General features: G+C 38.9%; 1 long non-coding RNA gene across 1 annotated transcript in view; it reads left to right on the plus strand.

Annotated features, from left to right (window-relative positions):
• Positions 1 to 5,219: 5,219 nt before the first annotated feature.
• Positions 5,220 to 16,557, plus strand: part of LOC135229624 (uncharacterized) — a 156,722-nt gene continuing 145,384 nt past the window's right edge. The window contains exon 1 of the long non-coding RNA XR_010320301.1: positions 5,220 to 7,998. This is a non-coding gene — a long non-coding RNA (uncharacterized LOC135229624). The remainder of the gene's footprint in view (positions 7,999 to 16,557) is intronic.

A 16,557-nucleotide genomic window follows, 5' to 3' on the forward strand; every position in this document is an offset into this window, starting at 1 on the left:
TTCTTGGTATAGCACTTTTACATTTTTGGTAAGGTTTATTCCTAAGTATTTTATCTTCTTGGGGGCTGCTGTGAATGGTATTCATTTGATGATTTCCTCTTCAATGTTCTTTTTGTTGATATAGAGGAATCCAACTGATTTTGTGTGTTCGTATTGTAATCTGAAACTTTGCTGAACCCTTCTATTAGTTTTCTTGAGGATTCCTCAGGGTTTTCTGTGTATAAGATAATGTCTTTGGAAATAGAGATAATTTTATTTCTTCCTTACCAATCTGGATGCCCTTTATTTCTTTGTCTAGCCCAGTTGCTCTGGCTAGGACCTCTAGCACAATGCTGAATAAGAGCAGTGATAAAGGGGATCCTTGTCTGTTTCCCGTTCTCAAGGGAAATGCTTTCAGGCTCTCTCCATTTAGGATGATGCTGGGTATTGGCTTTGTATCAATACCCTTTATTATGTTGAGGAATTTTCCTTCTATTCCTATTTTGCTGAGAGTTTTTATCATGAGTGGGTGTTGGACTTTGTCAAATGCCTTTTCTGTATCAATTGATAAAATTATGTGGTTCTTGTCCTTTTTTTATGTGGTGGATTACATTAATTGTTTTTCTAATATTGAAGCAACCTTGCATACCTGGTATAAATCCTACTTGGTTATGGTGGATTATTTTTTTGATATGTTGTTGAATTCTACTGGCTCGAATTTTGTTGAGGATTTTTGCATCTATGTTCATGAGGGATATAGGTCTGTAATTTTCTTTTTTTTGTGTTGTCTTTAGCTGGTTTTGGTATCAGGGTTATGCTGGCTTCATAGAAGGAGTTAGGTAGTATTCCGTGCTTTTCTATGCTTTGAAATACCTTCAGTAGTAGTGGTAAGTCTTCCCTGAAAGTTTGGTAGAACTTTGCAGTGAAGCCGTCAGGGGCAGGGCTTTTTTTTGTTGGGAGTGTTTTGATTATCTTTTCAATCTCTTTTTTTGTTATGGGTCTATTTAGTTGTTGTACTTCAGTTTGTGTTAGTTTAGGTAGGTAGTGTGTTTCTAGGAATTCATCCATTTTTTCTAGGTTTTCAAATTTGTTAGAATACAATTTTTTGTAGTTATCTGATATGATTGTTTTAATTTCAGTTGGATCTGTTGTGATATGGCCCATCCCATTTCTTATTCGGATTATTGGTTTCTTTTCCTGTATTTCTTTAGTCAGTCTGGCCAATGGTTTATCAATTTTGTTAATTTTTTCAAAGAAGCAGTTTTTGGCCTTGTTAACTCAATTGTTTTTCTATTCTCTAATTCTTTTAATTTTGCTGTAGTTTTTATTTTTTGCTTTCTTTTGGTGCCTGACAGTTCCTTTTGTTGCTCTCTTTCTGTTTGTTCAAGTTGTAGGGACAGTTCTTTCATTTTGGCTCTTCTTTAATATGTGTGCCTTTATTGATACAAATTGACCTCTGAGCACTGCTTTCACCATGTCCCAAAGGTTTTCATAGGAAGTGTTTTCAGTCTTGTTGAATTCTGTGAATTTCTTTATTCCCTCCTTAAGGTCTTCCATAACCCAGTCTTTTTTGAGCAGGGTATTGTGCAGTTTCCAAGCATTTGATTTCTTTTCCCTGGTTTTTCTGTTAATTGATTTTTACTTTTATGGTCTTTTGTTCAGAGAAGATGTTTTGTAATATTTCAATGTTTTGGGTTCTGCAAAGGCTTGTTTTATGACCTAATATGTGATCTATTCTAGAGAATGTTTCATGTGCACTAGAAAAGAAATTATAGTTTGCAGCTGTTGGGTGGAGTGTTATGTATAAGTCTATGAAGTGAAGTTGTTTAATTGTAGCACTTAGATCTTCCGTGTCTCTATTGAGCTTCTTACTGCATTTCCTATCCTTCACCGAGAGTGTTGTGTTGAAGTCTCCTGCTATAATTGTGGAGGTGTGTCTATCTCACTTTTTAATTCTGTTAACATTTGTTTTATGAATGTTGCGGCCCTATCATTGGGTGCATAAATATTTAATACGGTTATATGTACCTGGTAAATTGTCCCTTTAATCTTTATGTAGCGTCCTTCTTTATCCTTTGTGGTGGATTTAATTTTAAAGTCTATTTTGTTGGAAATTGATATTGCCTCTCCTGGTCTTTTTTGATTGTTGTTTGCTTGATATATTTTTATCCATCCTTTCAGTTTTGGTTTATTTGTGTCTCTTAACTCTAAAGCGTGTCTCTTTTAGGAAGCATACAGACTGATCATGTTTTTTTATCCAGTCTGCAACTTTCTGTCTCTTTATTGGTGAATTTAGTCCATTTACATTAAGTGTAATTATAGACAAGTATGAGTTTAGTGCTGTCATTTTGATGCCTGTTTTTGACAATTTCATTTTCCATTTACTTTTTTGTGCTGAGTTTTTCTTTGTAGAATGTGTGTTCCTCCTTTTTATAGTAGTTGAATTTATTTTGGTGAGTCGTTATGTTTATCTTGGTTTTTATTTTGAAGTATGGAATTGTTAGACCTTGTTGTGGTTACCTTAATATTTACCCTGGTTTGAGTAAGTAAAAACCTAAGTTGTTTTGCCCTGTATCGCCTTGGTTTCCTCTCCATATGTAATTTCTAAGCCTCCTGTATTTAGTCCCTCTTTTTTCACTATTGTAATCTTTTACATAATCACATCAATGATTCCCTGTTTTGAGCAATTTTTTTAATTAATCTTATTTTGTTTTTGTGATTTCCCTATCTGTGTTGATATCAGGATGTTTTGTTCTGTGACCTTGTGTTGTGTTGGTATCTGATATTATTGATTTTCTGACCAAAGAATTTCCTTCAGTAATTCTTGCAGTTTTGGTTTGGTTTTTGCAAATTCTCTAAGCTTGTGTTTATCTGTAAATATCTTAATTTCACCTTCATGTTTTAGAATTTTGCTGGATATATGATTGTTCGCTGACAGTTTTTCCTCTTTCAGTGCTCTATATATGTTATCCCATTGTCTTCTTGCCTGCATGGTTTCTGCCGAGTCGTGCAAACTTATTGATTCTCCTTTGTAGGTAACTTTTCATTTATCCTCGGGTGCTTTTGAAATTTCTCTTTATCTTTGGTTTTGGCAGGTTTGATAATATGTCTTGGTGATTTTCTTTTGGGATCTATTTTGTATGAGGTTCGATGAGCATCTTGGGTAGATATCCTTTCATCTTTCACAATGCCAGGGAATTTTTCTGCCATCAGATCTTCCACTGTTCTCTCTGTATTTTCTGTTATCCCTCCCTGTTCTGGAACTCCAATCACACGCAAATTATTCTTGATAGAGTCCCCCATGATTCTTAGGGTTTCTTCATAGTTTTAAATTCTATTTGATTTTTCTTCAACTATATTTGTGTCAATTGCCTTATCCTCCAGCTCCCCCACTCTGCATTCCAGTTCCTCTATTCTGCTCCTCTGACTTCCTATTGAGTTGTCTGATTCTGTGACTTTATTGTTAATCTTTTGGATTTCTGAATGCTGTCTCTCTATGGATTCTTACAGCTTATTAATTTTTTCACTATGTTGTTGACTAATCTTTTGGATATCTTCAACTGCCTTATCCGCGTATTCTTGGTGTTTTCTGTAGATTGCCTTATTTCATTTGTGAGGTCATTCCTGATGTCTTGAAGCATTCTGTATACAATTTTTTTATATTCTACATTTGGCAATTCTAGGAATGTATCTACATCTGGGAATGATTTTGATTCTTTGATTTGGGGGTTTGTAGAAGCAATAATGGTCTGCTTCTTCATGTGATTTGATGTCGACTGCTGTCTCTGAGCCATCTATAAGATATTGTAATATTTTCTTTTATATTTGCTCAGTGAGTCTTATCTTCTTATTTTGTTTTGTTACAATACACCCAGATGGGCTACTAGATTGTGGTATCGTGATTGATGTAGCTTTTGAATCACTTACGTCCTGTTACCAGCTTGCCTGAGCTGTTACCAGGTATATAAGTGTATGAGTCCATTCACTATTCTTGAATAGAATCAGCTCAGGTGTCCTGATAGCTGGTCACCTAGTGTGTGGTGTAGGCTGTCACCTATTATCTTAGAGGAGTAGTGGTGATGGTTGTATGCACCAGTTTCTATTAGTGGCATGGGGTCACATTTCGAGGAGGGCAGGATGCTGACAGCCTTCCTTCAAGTGTCAGTGAGGTAGGTGTGGCTCTATTCTCTAGAGCACTCTGGTGGGTGGGCTTTGCAGCTGTATCTTAGGCACCCAATGCTTGGGTAGGCGTCACTATTCTCAGACCCCTGTAGCAGGTGGCTAGGTGATGTGGGTGGAGTCTCAGCCCTCAGTTCGCTGGTGTGGATCAGCGAGGGCTCTGTTTAGTAGGTGGACAGGTATCTGACCTCCAAAACTTGCCTTTCCACTGCTGAGCTAAAACAATTATGGTCAGATCTCTATCAGAATTGCCTTTACATTGTAATAGCCACCTAGTTACCTGTAGGGTGAAAGCCAAAGACTATGGGTCTGTTAATGCCTGGATGGAGCTGATTCTGTACTGTTATTTCAGTTTAGGGAAGTCAGGGAAGGATTTTTTCTTTGATTGTTAAATGCTGCTTTTCTCAGGCCAGGAGAATGGGTTAGAAAAGAAAGAAGAAAAAAAATCCAGCAGTGCACTTCACTCTCTGGCACAGAGAATTCCAATGTTAATGAAGCTGGCTGGGGCAATGAGGGGTGGAATCAGATATATAGAAGAGAGTAGCCTGGCAAAATATAGAAAGTTACTTATGTTGTTTGGTGAGGACTGTTTTTTCTGAGATTCCAGAGCATTGTGTCGCTCGTGTGTGCTGGCTGGATCCCTGCTGAGACTGTCCCAGAGGGTTAGGGCTGCATCCATGCTCACACCATCTCAGGAAGCCACAATCGGCTCCCCCACACTTAGTCCAAAGCCCAGCACCAGGGTTTCCTTTCTGGGATGCTGCACTCCAGGCTCCAAAACCAGTCGCTGCTTCCCTATAGTTTTTTGTTTCCCTGTCAGCCGCATCTGTGTGGAGCCTGCGTGTGCTGCCTGGGTCCCCTCTGAGGTTGGTCCTGAGGGTTAGGCCTATATCTCTTCTTCCCTGTCTCAGTAAGCCACAATCAGCCCCACCACTCTGACATGAGGAAACCGCGAGGGCTCAAGGCTGCGGCGTGGGACACTGGCTCTGGAAGCGGTCCCTGCTGCAGCGTGGCTTTTCGCTCCCCCGTCACTCGTGTCAACTCCTTAGTTCTGTGTTTGATGGTCAGGGTTTGTAGATTGTCCTTTATGTAATGTGTTCACTTGTTTTTTCGAGTCTTTGTTTCAAGAGGGATTAGCGGAATCTCCTGCCTAGTCAGCCATCTTGGTCCTGCCCCCGTGTCTGCCTCTTTATGTGATTTGATATTGACTGTTGTCTCTGAGCAATCTATAAGTTATTGTATTAGTTTATTTTATGCTTGCTTTTTGTATCCTAGCTTCTTGCTTTGTTTAGTTTTGGTATTCCCAAATAAGCTGCTTGAGTGCGCTAGGTTGATTATTTTCACCTTTGAAGCTCTAATGTACTATCACCAGATGGCTAGCAGTGTTACCAGGTATATGAGCCTAGGAGTTCATTTACTTTTTTTGTATGCATTCAACTCAGGTGCCCAGGTAGTTGGTCATAAAGTGTAAGGTACAGGCTCTGTCCTACAGTCTTAGAGGGGCAGGGGTTATTGGTGTAGGCAGAAGTATCTGGCTGCAGTAGGGGGTCAGGCTCTGATCAAGGCAGAGGTCTGACAGCTGTGCTCTGAGTGTCTGTGAGGAAAGCGCATCCCTGTTCTGTAGAGCACATGGGTGGGTTCTGCAGAAGGGCAGTGGGTACCCAATGCTTTTGGTTGTAAGTTCTGGGCGGTACTACTTATCCTTGGAGCCCTATCACAGGTGGCTAGGTATTGTGGGTGGAGCCAGCAGTCCTTAGGCCCCTGATGTGGGTAGGTGAAGACCCTGTTTAATAGGCAAAGCAGTGTCAAACATCAAACACCCATCTTCCCACCGTTCAGCTGAAACAGTTGCAGTCTGGCAACAAGGGCCTATTCTCCTGAAATGGGCCCACACAGGTCCATGCTGGGGTGAAAGGTATTCAAAGCCCATGGACTGTTTGTGCCTGAACAAGAGCTGCTTCTGTCCTGAGCTCCCCAGCTTAATTGAGCTGGCAGATTATCTTTCCCCCAGTTGTGAACTTATACCTTCTTCAAGGATGGAAAAATGGCTCAGAGTGGTACCAGGGCCTATCTCAGGCCCAGGGAAGTTGACAGCCACTGAAGCCGGCTTGGGGGCTGGGGGCGTGGTAAAATAAACACAAGTAATTAGCTTTTGCTGAGAGTGCCGTTCTTCTCTTGTTCTGGAGGTGTGAGTAGTCTGTGCAACTTGCTGTCCTTCCCTGAGCTAAACGCCTCTGGAACGCTACTGCCAGCCCCGCTGCAGTCGCTCCAGGGAACGGTGCCTGAGGGTTCCTGGCTATTCAGGTCCAGTAACTCCTCTCCACTTCTGAATAGTCTCTCCCTCCCCCTGCCGCTGAGTCCGTTTTCTAACTTTGCCTTTGATGCTCAGGGCTCCTAGCTTGTCATAAATATAATCGCTTCACTTGTTTTTTCTGGTTTTTTTTGTAAGAGGGATCACTGGTGGTGTCTCAATACTCAAAACTTCATCATTTCTTCCTTTCACTTTAGCTACTCGACATTCAAGAGCAACGTTCAGAGTCTCTTCCGACATCCGTTTTGGTCTTTTCTTTCTTTCCTGTCTTTTAAAGGATCTCTTGCTTTCTTCATGTGTGATGTCCTTGATGTCATTCCACAACTCGTCTGGTCTTCAGTCGTTAGTGTTCAACACGTAAAATGTGTTCTTGAGGTGGTCTCTAAATACAGGTGAGATATACTCAAGGTCATACTTTGGCCCCTTTTGACTTATTCTAATTTTCTTCAGTTTCAACTTGATCTCCCATATGAGCAATTGACACTCTGTTTCACAATCAATCCCTGGCCTTGTTCTGACTGATGATACGAGTTTTCCCATCTTCTCTTTCCACAGATGTAGTCAGTTTGATTCCTGTGTATTCCATCTGGTAAAGTCCACGTGTATAGCTGCCGTTTATGTTGGTGAAAAAAAATATTTGCAGTGGATGAGTCACTGGTCTTGCAAAATTCTTTCATGAGATTTCTGGCGTCATTTATTTCAGCGATGCTGTATTTTCCAACTACTTTTCCTTCTTTGTTTCCAACTTTAACATTCTAATGACCAGTAATTATCAATGCATCTTGATTGCATGTTTGATCAATTTCAGGCTGCAGAAGTTGTTTAAAATCTTCAATTTCTTTATCTTTGGCATTAGTGGTTGGTGCATAAATTTGAATAGTCATATAAACTGGTCTTCCTTGTAAGTGTATGGATTTTAGCCTATCAGTGACAACATTGTACTTCAGGCTAGATCTTGAAATGTTCTCTTTGATGATATGTAACGTCATTCTTTTGACTCTGGTGGAATATCCATGTTTGTAAGACTGCTCACAGACTGTTTCACCAGAGAGTTTTCTGGTACTGCAATATCTACCACTAATCTCTGTGATCCCTGTGAATTGGCAAAATAAGAATAGTGCTATAGATTTCTTCCAAATACAGAAAACATAAGTATGAAAATGTTCTTGCTGTTGATTATATTCTTTACCAATCTGTTTGTATGGGATTTTTGGTACTTCACTTGAAAAATGAGTCCAAGGTACTGTGATGTGATTGTTTACTTTGTGTGGCCTTTCTAGCCATGGTCTTATAACATCTAGCCTGGTACTTGGGCAGGACTGTGTGATAGGGTAATTGTGGCTCACCAAGGGGATTGTTTATTTTCCCTTCAAAGAGAACCAGTTCCAGAGCAAAGAGGAGGATTCAACTCCCATCAAGGAAGAACAGCCAAGAGCCGAGCGTATATTATGGACCTGAGATCCCTGCACTGAGAAGCTCCTAGAAGCAGGAGACTGAGATAGAGAGAGGAAGCTGTAACCCTGAAGATGGTAAGATGCCATGGCAGGAGAGACCGAGCAACAGGGACCTGGCTATGGGAGATGCTGGCCCATGGAGAAGGAAAGCTGAGTACCTTTGGAGAGAGGCCGGCCCAAGGCCAGGCAGAGGCACGCCTATGAGCACAGAAGGGAAGAGGCTGTCCTGATAGAAGAACTGTATTCTGAGTGTCGTTGAGCCTGAGCTATAACTGTTACTTCCCTAATAAGCCCCATAATCGTGAATATGGACTATGAGTTCTGTGTGGCCATTGCAATGAGTTATTGAACCCGGCAGAAAAGTAGGGAGTGCTGTGTGAGGGACAGTTGGTGTCAGAGTTAGTGAAGATGGTGGAGAGAGGATAGTTTTTCACCAATGCCTTCAATGCAGCTTCGATTTCTTCCTTTTATACCATCAGTTCTTGATCTTATGCTACCTATTGAAATGGTTGAAAATTATCCAGTTCTACTGCAGTGGCTGTGTTAATATCAGATAAATTATACTTCAGAAAAAGGAGTATTATTGGGAATAAGTAGGGACATAACATAATAAAGGTTCAATTCTCCAAAAAGATACAACACTCCTAAATGTGTACGTATTTAACAACAGGGCTCCAAAATACAAAAACTAATAAATCTGAAAGGGGAAATGGACAAATACGCATTTATAACTGGTATCAGTACTTTTCTATCAATAATTAATAGAGCCCTGCTAGTTGAAGTCCAAAGCATCTGTATGAACCACTCATGGATGTCTATGTGTGTGTGTAGGTATGTGTGTGTATGTGTGTATGTATGTATATAGTATAAAGAGAAGTAATACAGAAATAAACATAGATACATGTTGTAGTCCTTGGGAGGTACAAACGGTTAATGCATTCAGCTGCTAACCAAAATGTTGGAGGTTTGAGTCCACCCACAGGCACTTTGGAAGAAAGGCTTGGTGATCTACTTTTGAAAAATTAGCCATTGAACTGACACACTTGTGTGTCAGTACTACTCTGACATACATGAGGGGAGGGGTCACCATGAGTCAGATCAGCTTGATAGCCATCGAATGATTTTTTTATGCATTCTGCCAATGTTTGTCTTTTAATTGGTATCTTAGGCTGGGTTCTCTAGAGAAACAAAACCAGTGAGGTGTATATATATATATTTATATAAAATAGCTTTATATCAAGAAAATGGCTCACGAGGCTGTAGAGGCTGGTAAGTCTCAAGTCCATGGGTCAGGCTTGTGGCTTCTCCTGACTCACATAGATGCAGGGACTGCAGAACTGAAGATCTGCAGGTCATACAACAGGTCTGTGGCTCACAGGCTGCAAAGGCTGACAGATCTCAAGATCGGCAGGTAAGCTGGCAGGCCGCAGCTCACAGACTGCGGAGGCTGGTGAATCCCAAAATTGGAAGGTAAGCTGAGAGTTCAAGTCCCAAAAACTTGAGATCAGATGAAGAGGAGCCAGCTGCAGGATTTCGAGTGAGCAAAAGCTCAAGAGCCTTGCCAGAAAGTCCACCTATATTGGATGCAGTCCACACCCCCGAGGAAACTCCCTTAGATCTGATTGGCTACTCACAGCAGATCCCATCATGGAGGTAATCACATTATATCACATCTCATCATGGAAATGATTGCGTCGTTATACGACTGCTAAACTACATCATAACTGCCAAAGCGCTGAGAATCATGGTCCAACAAAGTTGACACACAACTTTAATGATCCCAATTGTGAATTTAATCTATTTAAATTTAAAGCGATTAATGATAAGGAAGGACTTATATCTTCTACTTTGTAGTAGGTCATATACGTATTTTGTTTCTCATTTTCTTCACTACCGTCCACTTTTGTGTTTGACTGATTTTTTTCAAGTGTACAATTTTGATCCTCTCCTTATTTCCTTTCCTTACATTTTTTAACTTCTTAGTGGTGACCATGAGGATTACAATTAATATCTTATGTTTATAACAATCTTTTTTTAATAAATACAAATTTAGCTTCGACAGTATACAACATTCTGCTTTTATTCAGCTCAGTTACCTCCCCTACTTACGTTGCTGTTACAAAAATTGCATCTTTATACATTGTGTGTCCATTAAGAGAGATGTGTAAGTATTTTTATGCATTTGTGCTTTAAATCATATATGAAAAAAAGAGAGGCGTGATATAAAAATATTACTGACTTTGTTTTATCTAAGTAGTTACCTTTACGGAGTCTTCGTTTCTTTTTATGGCTTCAAGTTACTGTCTAGTGTCCTTCTGTGCCAGCCAGGATGATTCCCTGTAGCATTTCTCATAAGGCAGTTCTGCTGCTAACATACTCCCTCAGGTTTTGTGTATCTGGGCATGTCTTAATTTCACCTTCATTTTTGAAAGATAGTTTTGCTAGATATTGACATCTTGGTTCATAGTTTTGTTTCTGTATTTTTTTTCCAGTACCTTAAATACATCATTCCACTATTTTCTTGTCTCAATGGTTTCTGATGAAAAATCAACAGTTAAACTTGTTGAGACTCTCTTGTACATTAGGGGTCACTTATCTCTTGCTGCTTTCAAGTTTCTGTCTTCGTCTTTTGACATTTTGATTATGTCTGTCTGTGGATATCTATGTATTTACTGTCCTTTGAGTTTATTGAGCTTCTTGGATATCTAGATGACATTTGGGAAACTTCCAGTCATTACGTTTTTAAATATTCTTTCTGTCCTTTCATCTTTCTTTCCTTTCTGAGACTCCCTTAATGAGTATATTGGTATGCTTGATGTTGTCCCGCAGGTCCCTTAGGCTCTGTTCATTTTCTTCATTCTTTTTCCTTTATGCTCCTCAGTTAGAACAATTTCAGTTGTGCTTTTTCAAGTTTACATTTTCCTGCTTTCTTGCTCAAATCTGCTGTTGAGCTCCTCTAATGAAATTTTTATTTCAGCTATTCAACTTTTCAGCTCTATAATTTCTATTTGGTTCTTTTGTATAATATTTCTTTATTAATGTTTTCTACTTGTTCATACATTCTTCTCTTGGTTTCCTTTTTTTGTGTGTGTGTCTATGGTTTGTTTAGCTCTTTGAGGAAATTTAAGACAATTGGTTTAAAATCTTTGTCTAGTAATCCCAATATCTGTGTTTCCCTAGGGATGCTTTCTGTTCATTTCTCTTCTTTCTTTCTTCTTAACAAATGAACCATCCTTTTCTTTTTTCTTTTTATGACTTAGAATAGTGTGTTGCAAACTGGATATCTTAAATATTATAATGTAACTCTGGAAATCAGATTCCCTCCTGTCATTAGGGTTTGCTTTTTTTTTTTTTTAATTGTTGAGGGCCAGTCATCCATTTGCTTAGTGATGTTTCCAAACTATTTCTGCAAAGATTGTATGTCTTCTCATGTGTGGACACTGAAGTTCTGTTCTGTTATCTCAGCAGTCAGTTCATGAGCTGACAGTGCTTTCTTTAAATGCTTGTAGCCAAAAAGAAAAAGTAACATTATCCCAGTCTTTGCAGATTGGCTCTGAACTGGTGCGTTCTTTCAATGCTAAGCAACAGTGCCTAAAACTCTGCCCTAGCCTTCACTTCCTGCCCCCGTGGAGCCCAAAGATCAACCAGAGGTGCAAGCCTAAAGCTTTGTCAGGATCTTTATGAGCATGTCTTCATCCTTAGGCAAGAACATTGCACTTCAGATTCCTCAGTATATATGGTAGCCCTTCAAAGCCCTTAAACCACCAACCCTTGTCCTCTCAGCCCTTTTTCCAAGCTTTTGGATGTCTCTGCTGTTTTCTCTGTCCTTCATCCTTTGACCCTGGAGGTAGGACCAATTCTTTTTAGCTTCGTACTTCTGAGTTTCCATCACATCATACATTTTTTCTTGTGTGCTGTTGAGTCAATTCTGACTCATAGTGAATATAAGATGGAGTAGAACTTCTCCAAAGGTTTCTAAGGCTGTAATCTTTATGGAAGAGAACGGTCATATCTTTCTCCTGTGGAGTAGTTGGTGGATCAAATCAAAGGTTTAACAGCTGAGTGCTTAACCACTGCACTACTGGGGCTCCTTTTGACATCATGCATCATAATAGATTTTTAACACACCCCTCAGAAACATAGAAGTCCATAAATTATCAAGGATACAGAAGATTTAACATGTAAAAAAAATACCAAATTGATATATGTGTATGTGTGTGTATTATCTAACCATGAAAGAATATACATTCATCTCATGCACATACATAGTGTGTATAAAAATTAACTGTATACTGTGTTATAAAGCAAGTCTCAACAAATTTCAAGAGTCTGCAATAATATAGAGGATACTATGTAAGTACACCATAATTTAAAAAAAAAAAAAACCATCTTAGAAAATGAAAATAGAAAATCTCCATTTTTTTTTATGTAAGTACACCGTAATTAAAAAAAAAAAAAAACCATCTTAGAAAATGAAAATACAAAATCTCCATGTGCTTGGATATTTTAAAATACTATGAGTCAAAAAAGACATCATAATGAAAATTAGAATACATTTTGAAGTGAACAATTATGAACATAGTGCATATAAAAATTGGTGCAGTACAGACAATATAATATAGGAAACTTATAGCCTTAAAAATATAATTGGAAAGAACAAATCTTGAAAAATAAGTGAGTTAAACATCCATTCAAAATGTTGGGAAAAAACCAGAAACAAACATTCATAGGAATTTTTGTTTCTATTAATGATTGAATACATGCAACAGACGATCAACAAAGACTAAAGTTGATTCTTAGAAAATGCTGGTAAAATTGACAAACTTTAGGCAAGATTGATCAAGTGAAAAAGAATGAAGATATAAAAAACGAATATCAGGAATTAGAAAGAAAATGACTACAGATCTTGCAGAACTTAAAGATAATGTGAGAATGTTATGAACCGTATTAGCCAATAAATTTGCAAATTTAGGTAAAGTAGGCAAACGTATCATACCATGTAAGTTAATAACAATGATTCAAGAAGAAACAGGAAGCAAAAGTAATTCCACAACTGTTAATACAATTGAATTAGAGCTCAAACTATTCTCAAAAAGAAAACTTCATATCAGATGGCTTTTCCTGCAAATTCTGCCAAATATTCAAGAAATATTTCACAAATTCTTCAATATAAAAGGAAATATATACCCAAACTCATTTTATAAAGCTTGTAGAATGAATATTGATACCAAAACCTGACAAGAGCAGCAGAAGATGGGAAAATTACAGGCCAATGTCACTGATGAACATAGATGCAAAATATAAAAATAAATAGGCAAAACAAACCCAGCAATACTCTAAAGAAGAATATATTATGACCAAGTTGGGTCTATCCCAAGAATTCAAGGTTAGTTTAACATTCGAAAATGAATCAGTATAATTTGCCATATGTACAGGAAAAATAAATGTGATTATATTAATAGGTGTAATAAAATAAGTCTTTGATAACCTTCAGCATCCACTCATGTTTTTTAGAAGAACGTCTAGCATGCCATGAGACCAGAAGAACCAGAAGGTTCCCGGCTGCTGTCGCTGAACATTTTGATCAAAGAGTCCATAGAAAAGCCCTGATCAAAAGGGGGAAAATGCAGAACAGAATTTCAAATGAACCCTAGACTTTTTGGAGCCACTGAGGGTGAATGAACTCCTGAAACTATTGCCGTGAGATAATCTTTAAACATTACACCAAAAGCATTCCCTTGAATCATCTTAAAACCGAAGTATGAAAAAGAAAAAACCAAACTGTTGCTGTTGATTCCAACTCAGAGACTCTGTAAGACAGAATAGCACTGCCCCATAGGGTTTCCAAGGTGCAGGTGGTGGATTCAAACTGCTCTTCTTTTGCTTGGCTACCGTATCACTTAACCACTGTGCCATGAGGGCTCCAGAACATTAGCTTACTTAACTAATAAAAATGGTCTACCTTGAGCATATGCTCTTTTAAGAACTGTCTACATGGCATCAGATTGACAACAGCTACTGAAAAGATTAGATAGGAACCTTAAGGAGCAGTGGGTTTATGTAATGACAGAGGAACAACTCAGAAAAGGAGGGTAAGAATGGTTGCACAACTTCAAGAATGTAGCCAGTGTTATTAAATTGTACAGGTAGAAACTGTTGAGTTGGTGTATGTTTTGCTGCATATATTCTCAACCAGAAAAAATACAGGTAATAATTAACAAAAAATGTCAAGGAGAGCTAAATATTTTGAAAATAAGACAGAGTTGCATGTGAGGGAATGAGTGGGGTGAGCTGTTTTAGATTAATAGTAAAGGCTTCTGGGAGCAGGATATTTGAGGAGATAACTGACCTATATCAAAGGAGAGAATAGCTGTATGATGTTCTGAAGGGAGGGATATTGCCAATAAAGGAAAGAGTTGTTTCTGAGGCCCTTAAATAACCAAGTGTTTTGGCACGTTTGAGGAAGCTCAGGAAATAAGTCATGGCTAGTGTGGAGTGAACCGAGGGAAGACTGTTAGGAAATGATGTTAGTATGGTGAGCAAGTCCCGCATCATGAAAGACCATGGGAAGGATTTGGGAATTTTTCCTAATTGTCATGAGAAGCCACTGAAATGATGCTGTTATGTAGATTATAAGAGGGAAGATCGGTGCATGGAGTCCAGTTTTAACCAAGAGATGATGGTGGATGTAAGGTGGAGGTAGTGAGAAGTGGATAGAGTCAGGATTTATGTTAAGGTAGTGCCAGGAGTCCAGAATATGTCAATGGATTGGATGCAAGATTTGAATAAAGGAGAGAAATCAAGGATGATTTCTAGGTTTTTGTCCTGAACAACCCAGAGGATAGTGAGAACATTTGCTGAGATAAGGAAGACTGGGAGGTAGATAAGACACTTGGACGAAGAATTTTATTTGAACCACATTAAGTTTGAGATGCCTAGTAGACATTCAAGGGGAGATGTGAGGTCAGCCATTGGTGAAGGAACAGGGCAGAGTATGTAAATGAGGGTATCCTAGGGCTCAGGTGGAATTGACTGCCATGAATTGGCTCAGCTAACCTAGACAGTGAGAAGTGATGAGTGATGTTACTTAAACAGGGCATGGAAATCAGTGAAAAAGGTGTGGGAGTGGCAGGGAAGCTAAGGTAGAGAAGTTTCTCTCTCCCTAAACCTGATTAGCTGGATTTGAAGACATCATAAGTTCGTGTATGAGAAATATCCAGCAAATTACCAGTTGATTTAATAAATTGATAACAAAGTCCACCTTTCAGCCAAAGATTGAAAAGCAAACAAACCAATTGCCATCCAGTGAATTCTAACTCTTAGCAACCCTATAGGACTGAGTAGAACTACCCCATATGGTTTCTAAGGAGCAGCTGGTGAATTCAAACAGCAGACCTTTTGGTTAGCAGCTTAGCTCTTACCCACTGCACCACCAGGACTCAGACCAAGAATAACACATGTGAGGAACTTACTCCTTAGTTCAATCAAGTATGTAGAAATTGAAATTTGTAATTTTGGAGATTCCCCTCTTTTTTTTTCGAAATGGGGGGCATTGAGATGGAGGATTTTCCTATGCCCACCATCCTAAGGGATTTAGTTAACCCATAGTAGAGACATTGTAAACATCTGAAGAAATTATTACCTTTGAGAAATTTGAGGGTGAGTAGGCATATCACCTGGCACCTCTTAAACTCCTTTTAAAAACCTGACTTGAAGACTCACCTGCCTTTTTGAATAAGTGCCAGCTTGAATAGGCAGGGTTCAGGGAATTGCCAACCAAAAGTATGGTTTCTACAGAGGCCTCCAAGGGGTGTAAAAGAAGAGCGGAGCCAGACCCCGTGCTTGGGACACACCCTTGGTAGGAAATATTTGAGTGTGTGTGTGGTGAGGGGAGCACTCGGTGTGGGAGAGTGGGGTGGGTGGGTAATAGGGAAATGCCTGGTTTTTTTTTTAAGAAACAGTTTTTTACTTTTTTTTTTTTTTAATTACAATGAACAGTTCAGTGGAGACACATTCCTTATCTGCAGGGGCTAGTGGAAGTGCTGATAGCTGAGAATGTAGCCTGCTCCCCAAGTGCGAGTTGGCATTTTGGAGAGAAAACTTGATGTTTGGAGCACTGACTGGCCCTGCCCTTTCTAAATAATTAAGGGTGGTGGGGTGGTGGTAAGAGAAAGAGGATGGTCTATGAACACTCACCCTGGAAAATTAACCCGAGTGTGTGGGTTGTGGATAGCAGGAAAAGAACATCACCCACAAATGACAGCAGTGCCTTTATTTATTTATTTATGCTTCTTTGTAGTTCTGAGTTGTTTTTAAGCCAGAAATTAATGGGGCCACCATGAATTTTCAGAGAATGAGTTTTACAAAAATCTAAGTGTTTTAAATATTGCAAGGATTTACTTATATATGCTGTATATGAGAAAGGTCCTTCCAGTTACAGGGAGGAGAAAGAAAGTATATTCAGGAATTAAATTTTCACAGTTCTCTGAATTCTTATATTTCTCCTATTGTCCATTTTTCTTTTTTTGTCCTTCATCCACCCCTTCCACCTTGACCCACTGTCTTCATCATCTAGTGCTGCCATAACAGAAGTACCATGAGTGGATGGCTTTAACCAAGAGAAATTTAATACCT

This window comes from Loxodonta africana, unplaced genomic scaffold (assembly GCF_030014295.1).
Source record: "Loxodonta africana isolate mLoxAfr1 unplaced genomic scaffold, mLoxAfr1.hap2 scaffold_43, whole genome shotgun sequence".
In the NCBI taxonomy this organism is placed as follows: Eukaryota; Metazoa; Chordata; class Mammalia; order Proboscidea; family Elephantidae; genus Loxodonta; species Loxodonta africana.